This window comes from Carya illinoinensis, chromosome 8, assembly GCF_018687715.1.
Source record: "Carya illinoinensis cultivar Pawnee chromosome 8, C.illinoinensisPawnee_v1, whole genome shotgun sequence".
Lineage (NCBI taxonomy): Eukaryota > Viridiplantae > Streptophyta > Magnoliopsida > Fagales > Juglandaceae > Carya > Carya illinoinensis.
In genome coordinates, this window is record NC_056759.1 from 22,102,610 (window position 1) to 22,111,284 (window position 8,675).

Genomic DNA, 8,675 nt, shown 5'->3' on the forward strand with positions numbered 1-8,675 from the left:
ACCGAGTTTTCCGATTTTACAGATTATTTATGTTAGTAATAATATGATGTTTACATAAACTAAATTATTAGTCTATTTATATTATAGTGTAAATAAATTATTTTATAATAATTAACAATAGTATTTGAATTTAATTGTATTCTACATCAGTTCTAGACATTTTATATGAGTATAGATGATCAAATGTGTAAAATTTTATGTACAAAAAGAATATATATTATAATTTATTATGCCAAAAATATATTTATCCTTGATATATATATATATATATATATTTATAATAAGTTTATATTAATAACTTAATATTAATGTTTATGTTTAAGATTAAAATTTAATGTTATATTAATTTTATATTATAAGATTAATTTTATGTAATATCACGTTATATTAAATTTATGTTATACGACAAATTGACTTGAATAATAAGATTACACATTCATGTTATATTAATTATTAATTTAACATATAATATATAAAATATAATATAAAAAATTATAAATATATTCTTGTCCAATTTGGTTTAAACTGGTTTTCAAAATATGAAAACCGATTCCACGTTTCCAACTATGAAAACCGATTCCACATTTCAAAATATATACCGCACCGGATCACTTACAAATTGGACCAAACCCACCAATTTTTCGATTTTTTTTTCACCCCCACATTTCATCAACCCAAAAATCAATCAAGCAAATCAACAACGTAAATAGTTCAAGAAATTAAATCTATATAATCTTGTGATACATATCGGTGATATCACCTTGAAATTAAATTTAAAGAATCGAAACAAAACCCATAAACCAAAACCCACAGATAATTTAAAGATCAACTTCCATGGCAAATTCATTTTTGTTTTAATTAAATCATAGTTCCATGGGACACAACATAAAACCACTGTTCAACTAAGGGGAATCAAGACCGAAACAAATAGGAAGAATCCACGCGGGAGTGAAACTAATTCAGAGAAAATGGCTTACCACACTGTCAATGAAACACCTAATATTTTTGTGTTTAAACTTGATGCTTGCTGCTTGGTAAGCCTTTTCTGAATCACTCTAATTTTCTTGGAGCGTAGACAAGACATAGATCGAGAGGCAGATTAAAAAGCAACTAGTGACCTTAGCGACATGCAGGAAGGAAAGGCTATGAACGGTGACAGTGAAACGTGACAGTGAACAGAATGGTTTAGGGAGTTACACTTAGGAGGCTAGGTTCTTATCCGTTCATGGAACTTGGGAGGCTTCGGATCATCTCAACTTGCGCAAAATCATTCTAGAGGGTGACTTTGAGACACTTCAAAAAGCTCTGAAAAAAAATCAAGATCATAATCTTTGGCAACTATCTCCGACCATGATCTGGCAAAAAGGGCTTCATCCTCTCTTTTGATAGGAAGCACTCCATTTCATTTGTCAATCTCTTTCTTTCCCCCTTTGCATAGTGGAAAAGACCACACTTTGTACTCAAATTTCATAATATAAATATAGTACTTTTACATATATATATATATATATCTATATATAAACTATGTCGGTGTATTAGGCTATTAAATATAAGCATGTGTTCAAGTGCCTAGAGACTATTAAATTGTAAGAACATATTAAGGTGCTCGACCAAAAAGTAATAACTATTTCTGCACATCACGTGGACACTAGTACTGATTAGATATGATTGGATATAAAATTATGGGCCTAAATTCAAAATGGAGTAGGTTTGGCCCATTAGGCACATAAATGGATGGATAAGCCAATTATATTTTAGTCATATCCCATTGACCTGTTTGCTGTTAAATTCGTGATAATTGCAAACCAACTCTTTTTTGGATAAGTTAGAACTAGATTAGGTGCCAAGAAACCATCTAGATTGGCGCAGCAAGCTTCAAATTCCTTTTTGTTTCAATGTTTTGTTCACAAACATCAGTACTTCTTTCTTTTTCAGAAACCAGAACTTTCAAAGGACCAGCATGAGGGAGAGGGGATGAAGAGCAAAAACGTAAAAAATGGTGTAGAATAAACATAAGTAAAGAACAAATGGCACCGATTTTTGCTTGCAAAAGTTTTTGGGAGGAGACATAGCATGGATTAAGTTTACTGTAATTTAGCTAGCTCATTATTTGGTACTAGGAAACAGGTTAAATTCTGGCGAAGATGTGAATTTGGCTAGTTTACCACTAAATTACGAATGCTCTAACACAGACACAGGTCGCAGTACCCCTTAACTGCACTAACAGAAAATACAGTAGAAACTTCCGGTCACCGGAGGAGGAACAACATCATAGGCCCCTCAATGGAGTCAAAGTCCCAAATCAGACTATGACTCATCCACTAATATAACAGTACCCCATACAAGCAAATTTGAGCATGCACTCTACAAGTTGAGCATACACTCTATAAGTTGAGCTAACAAAAATTATCAAGCATATTCTATTAGTGGAGTCATAGTCCCAAAAATTTGAGCAAACACTCTATAAGTTGTTAGGCCCCCTCAAAGTACCATTAATGAAATTTCAACGCAAGCAATGGTCATAAAAACCAGAAAACTGCAAACCAGCTTATAATTTATAAATAACGACAAGCGGTAGTGGGCATGCTAAAAACAAAATAGGTATCCTTGGTTTATAGTTTCCAGCAATGATCTTATCAATTGCTCAACAAGATAATTCTGTAAATTAAAATCATATTCAAACATGCTATCATTCAGGAAATGCAACGGATAAAAAAAAATATATCACCACTTATATAGACAATATCAAGGTTTGTGAAAGGGATTCTAATAGCTTTATTTATACAAATGAGAAACAAACTCCAAAATTCCAAAAGAAAAAACAACAGCAAAATATAAAAATAAAAATTACAATTCTCAAAGCTTATTTGTGTGAAAATTTAAATTATTTATCTGAAATATACTAAGACTTGAACCTGAAAAATGAAAAATTACTGCAGAAAACACATAGATTTTGTATGGAAACATATAAAGTGAGATATACAGCTAGGAATTCTCATCAATTTCATGTAAAATGCTAAAGAGTTTATTCCTGATATGAAACAATAGGTGAGGTTTAAATGCAGTGGCAAATTCAGAACACTGCTTAATTGAAAAAGATCAATACCTTTTAGATCTTTACAACCTCACAATGCTGCAAGCTCAGTAGAAGGATGCAACCAACCCAACATTTACCGCTTACAAACATCTTCATTTCCCTCCTCTCGGATATACTGTGGAAGATGTGAAATTGTCAAATGTAGACACCAATGGAACCAACTGCATGATATGCCAATTTGGCAGGTAATACCAGTAACAAACCCTTTTGCTCATAATAACTTGAAATGATGGCATTAAGTTCAGAGATCATTTTATTACAAACAACAATCAGAGCATAAAGGGTATAAAACATTTTTACAATTCGACTTCAAATAATTGGACCTGATTTGCGTTTCATTCCAAGATATCCACTAAAATTTTCCAAATGTCCAAACTCAATGCAGTGAATGCCAGTCAAAACTCATAGAATTAGTTTACAGATACACAAAATTCATGAAAATTGTTTGCATAGTCACCTTTTCAATGGTATTAGTAGCATTATTAGCAATAGCAGGAGTATTCTTTATACAGCTAATACAATCAGATGTTACAAGTAGACACCAAAAAAAAAACCCTCATTAACCCAAGCTCTTGTTCAAAGAAAAAGTAATGGAGCAGAAGTAAGAAGCAGACGAAAGGAAAGAGAAAAGCTAATTAGCTTGTACAAGAAAAAGTATGACTCACAGCAAATATACTTGGTTATTACTTATTAGGAATAAAGTAATTACTCAATAAAGACCTCTACTGAGTAAAATTATCTAATCTGGTTGCACACCTAGCATTGCCCACCAGAGGTGAATGGCTTGACACTTCCTGAGCTCAAAACCCAGTTAAACTGAAAGTAAATTGAAACAAAATATTAAAAAATACATTTGAAACATATGGCTGCGGGAAACAGCATCAAATTGCTCTATAACAGCATTTCAGCATCTTCACTAACAAATTTTGAAAATCTAGCACACTACAAGTACAAAAAAGTACAAGAACTATGCTGTAGATATGGAGCTCTACTTAATTGGGAGGATGGAGGCATGGAATGATCATAAGCGCCAAACTAACTTCTATGTATTACACTCTCGATTCAATTGGCTGTGTGATAAAGGAGTAGATGGCTGGGAAATGCTAGACTATGGACAATCAGATAAATCAGCATTCAAGCATCATTAGCGACACTCAAGAAGAGCATTAAGTGTAAGCAGGTTAGCAATCAGAAATTGTGAGGGTTAGACAGCACAAGAAAAGTCAAGCCAGGTTATGACCAAAGCCAATAAGCAGGTTTGATATAGACAGTAAGAGCAGATCTCGTAATCAGCGACTTCCTTAAGTTAATAATCTATTCAACATAGACTAGTTTTAACTGGTTTCCTGTCCAATATACAAACAGTTACGGGAAGTTTACAATACAAGCACACCCAGCTTTAAAACATGAGTAAGGTAGTTACTGCACCTTATCATTGAGGTTAATGCACAGAAACTCTTCAGTATAATAAATATTTGTACGAAATAGCATTTTTAACATGCTAATCACTTACATCATATCATCAGGGCACAATTAAAAACATTAACTTGAGGAAACAATGGAGATTCAACCGCTAAAATCCCGGAGTGTACTTTACGTTGCAATTACTTTTCGTCAGCCAAACTTTTCAATGAAAGATAATAAAGTGAGAGGACAGTTCAATCTCTCTCAGAAAAATGAAAGATTTAAAATTGACTTGAAGTAGATGAACATTCCGTATAGATCAGCTTACGAAGCCTTAAAGTACAAAGCTGTTCATGGTATTGAAAACCAAGAAAGCCTTTCACAAAAGCTTCTGAAACCACTCTTGAATCGACTTATCAACCTTATTAGCTGACAATAAATAAACCACCATGGTTGCAGTTGTTTCATCTGCAGAGAAACCCTTGTCAACCATTATTTCAATATATTCTACTGCCCTTGATGTCTCATCATGTTGCAGAAATCCTTGGATAATTGTGTTATAAGTGATACTGTCAGGTGAACAACCACTCCCATCCATTTTCTTGAGCAGCTCACAGGCTTCATTTATTAGTCCCTCTTTGCATAGTCCTTTGATCATTATGGTGTAAATGTAAATATTAGGTTGCAACCCTTTGGTAGAAAGACTATAAAAGAGCTCTTTTGCAGTCTGAAGCTTCCCCACATCACACATAGCATCAATCAAGACGGTGTAATTCACGATATCGAGGTCCAACTTTTTGTCTTCCATCTCTTGAAGCAATGTCATTGCCTCAGCCAATTGTTTGTTCCTAGAAAGACCACTTAACAAAATGGCATAAGTGTGGAGATTAGGATGTTCCCCACAAGCTTTCATCTTATGGAGTAGCTCTAACGCAGCACGACGCCTCCCCACTCGGAAAAATGCATCTATAAGAGTGTTGTATGTGACAACATCTGGAATCATTCTCTTGCTAGGCATTTCAAGAAAGAGATTCATTGCCCCATCAATTCTCTTACGTCTGCAATAGCCATCAATATCAAAGAATTGTGTGTGAATATGTCAGGCTCTATGCCTTTCTCAATCATCATATCAAAAACTGCTCTTGCCTCCACCATCTTCCCTTGCTTGCCCAAACTGTCAATGATTGTATTATACGATGATATACCAAGAACAAAATTTGCATCTTCCATTTTCTTAACTGAGTCAATGGCCAGACCAGTTTCACCTACCTTACACATAGCATTAATTATAGTCCCATAGGTAATTTCATCAGGTTTATATCCTTCCTCCCTCATTTCATCAACCAAATTAACAGCTTCAGCAATTTTTCCACGGAGACAGAGCCCTTTGACTAAAGTGTTTAGAACCGTAGACTCATGTTGAAAACCAAGTTTCAAAATTCTAGCCAAGACAGAGAACCCCATATCCACACGGTTCAAATGGCAGAAGCAATTAATCAAAATACAAAGAGTATAACTATCGGGAGCAATTCCTAACGGTGATTCCATTTGTTTCACTAGAGAGATCACAGTTGAGTGATGCTTCATTCTTGCAATTGCTGTCAGCAATTGATTAAAAACCACAATGGAAGGCAAACGGTGCATGTGGGCCATTCGATCAAACAAGCCCATGGCCTCACCAAGATTCCTGAACCTCCCAGTTTTGCATTGATCTATTACATATTTCAAGAATTGCTTGGGGCTTTCATTATAATTTCGACCGCTCGTGGTAGAGTTGGTAGTAAGACTACGAAAGCAGTATGTGTTTGGAGAAAGGGTTGGAAGATGCCATACACGACGAAAATAAATAATTGACTCGAAAAGAAGAGAGTTTCTAGATTTAGGAGCGGTACCCATTGAATATTTCCAGAAGAACGAAAAGTATAAACAGCTCCCGATGAAATAAGCAGAGGCAGAAGCTCTAATAATCCTCTACATCGTCTCCGGCTCTCCTTCCCATTTTCACAATCGTTGAGTTTGGAAGAGGACACCGCTCCAGAATCGAACTCAAAGTGATAATATCATAGACGAGAAGCACAGCTCAAGTTGCCAGATATATTAGAACATTAACAAAATTTCGAAGGACAAATAAGATACACGGGGCCTATGTCCTAGAATTTGCTTTTTGTTATAAACCAACTTATATTGTATGGTCATATTTAACCGTCATTATTAACTAAATTTTAGCCATCAATTAAGACTTTTATACCCTTATATACATGGAGATATTTCTAAGTTCATAAATGCATAATAACGAAACCTCTCTCTCACTCTCTCTCTCTTTGTATAGAGACTCTCTTTTCAATAATTTACAACCCTACGTTATCAGCACGATTACTCTATGTATCTATCTTGCTCCCTCTTCTCTTTCTTTCTCTTTGGCAAAAAAAAAAAAAACTCAAGAGGCAGAATCCAAGCAGGTGAGAGAGAGAGAGAGAGATGAGTTCTGTGGAGAAGAAGCCTCATGTTGTTTGCATCCCATTCCCAACTCAAGGCCACGTTAATCCGATGATCAAACTAGCAAAAGTCCTTCACCATAGAAGCTCGGACTCCGCCATGAAACTCAGACTGTTGTTTGGCTCCAAAGACGACAAACTCGTGAGGAAATTCCCACCAATGGGAATCCTCCGATCGAAAACAACAACGTTGTCGCTGCTAAGTCCCAGTGGCCGGCTTCTCAGTCAGCCACTAGTTTTGGAGGATATGGGTCTGGGCTGCTTGGGCATGTCTGCATATGACCCTCCCAAGGTCAACCGGCAGTCAAAACCGAGGCTTCAAGCCCTGTGACCCCTCTTGCATTCATGGCAGAGCCTCTATCAGCGCATGTGGCTTGTCTCAGGATCGCTACGCCAGTGGACTAGTTGCCGAGGATTGACGCTCAGCTTGCTCAGTCCCAGTGCGTGGTGGCCAAGTACTCAGTGCTAAAAAACGGCTCGGTGGATGAGAAGGAGCTCTGACTGTCGACTCGGAACCACCTGTGGCAAACGAGCGAGTAGCGTTTCCGATCACCGGATCTAAGGAAGTGAAAAATATTGGCCAAACACTCATCGGGAATATCGGCGGTGTAGTCAAGCCCAGCGACGACGTTTTCCACGAAACAGCCTAAGAAACTTCTTCTCGAGTCCGAAATCCACATCAATGAAGAAAGCTCAAATAAAATAAAATAAAATAAAAAAAAGAAAAAGAAAAGAAAAGCAAGATCTGGGCGAGGATATGCTGGATCTAATGGTCTGACTCTAAAACTTAAGAAATCATGGTATGACTCTAAAACTTCAGGGGAGAGGAGCAAACGAAATCGGAGATCCGATTATTGAGGGCGCCGGTAGTTTCGTTGGACCGTGCAGATTGGATGTACAGGGATTGTATTGTTTCTTTGGGGAAGGAGATATTGCAGAACAAGAAGGATAGGGCCAAGTTGGATGGGATGTACGAGTGCATTCTCTGCGCGTGCTGTAGCACATCCTGCCAGACGAGATAAGCCCACGTTTTATGATAAGACTTCATTTCAATTACGTCACTATCGCGTTTTGTATTTTTTGTAGGCCCACGCATGCAGGTTGGCAGTCGCGATTGGCAGTCTCTGGTGGACCCTCTTCTATTCTTTTTATGTACTCGACTGGTAAATAACGAGTTCTCTTCCCTCGCGTGAAAGATACAACGCCACTTGTTTGGATGAAGACATTTGTAGCCATCTTTTTATGAACAAGAGGTTCTATTAATTATGAAGTTAGTGACCTTCTACTTCAAGTAAGTTTTCAATATATTATTTATAATTTTCAATGTGAGTATTAAATATTATATTCCTTATTATTACTCGATAAAATTCTATATTTATTTACATAGTTTACATCTCAGTTATATCTATGGTGAATTAAAATTTTCATAATTTACACTTCAATTATATCTGTGATAAATTTTTATTCACATAGTTTATATACAAGTTCTATTTATTTTTTTATACTTGTTATGAATTATTTATGATAAGTTTTATCATGGAATAGAAATTGAGCATTCCTGAAGGATCGCTCTAAATCAATAATTTTATTAAATATCTCATAATTTGAATGAGTGATACGTGTACCAAAAGCTCATTATGATTAATGCATCTGAAGTTACATAATTGAAATTGTGTAAA

General features: G+C 35.8%; 1 pseudogene; it reads right to left on the bottom strand.

The window, feature by feature from the left end:
* Nucleotides 1-2,930: 2,930 nt before the first annotated feature.
* On the bottom strand, nt 2,931-8,123 carry LOC122274307 (annotated as a pseudogene).
* Nucleotides 8,124-8,675: the final 552 nt, after the last annotated feature.